The following is a 526-nucleotide window of genomic DNA, read 5'->3' on the forward strand; positions in this document are numbered from 1 at the left end:
CGACACCGATCCAATTTTTCCCTCTATATCCACAGACCTCAAAGTGGGCTGACAACCGTCAAGCAACCAACTTCGAATGCACACTAACTCCGTGTGACTTAAATTGTGGTTTTCTGTTAACGAACAGTGACGTGTATTATGCAAATAAAGATTTCAGGTATAACTCCCTGTAAAGTTAATTTGAATAATTTCGAGGGAAAAATTGTTCCAGAGCCGGGTATCGAACCCGGGACCTTTGGTTTAACGTACCAACGCTCTACCACTGAGCTACTCGGGAACTCTTACCGACACCGATCCAATTTTTCCCTCTATATCCACAGACCTCAAAGTGGGCTGACAACCGTCAAGCAACAAACTTCGAGTGCACACTAACTCCGTGTGACTTAAATTGTGGTTTTCTGTTAACGAACAGTGACGTGTATTATGCAAATCAAGATTTCAGGTATAACTCCCTGTAAAGTTGATTTGAATAATTTCGAGGGAAAAATTGTTCCAGAGCCGGGTATCGAACCCAGGACCTTTGGTT

General features: G+C 42.8%; 1 non-coding gene across 1 annotated transcript; it reads right to left on the minus strand.

Annotated features, from left to right (window-relative positions):
• Positions 1-205: 205 nt before the first annotated feature.
• TRNAN-GUU (transfer RNA asparagine (anticodon GUU)) lies at positions 206-277 on the minus strand. The gene has a single exon. It is a non-coding gene; the product is annotated as a tRNA-Asn (tRNA).
• Positions 278-526: the final 249 nt, after the last annotated feature.

The sequence above is a fragment of the Periplaneta americana genome, chromosome 11 (genome assembly GCF_040183065.1).
Source record: "Periplaneta americana isolate PAMFEO1 chromosome 11, P.americana_PAMFEO1_priV1, whole genome shotgun sequence".
NCBI classification, from domain to species: Eukaryota; Metazoa; Arthropoda; class Insecta; order Blattodea; family Blattidae; genus Periplaneta; species Periplaneta americana.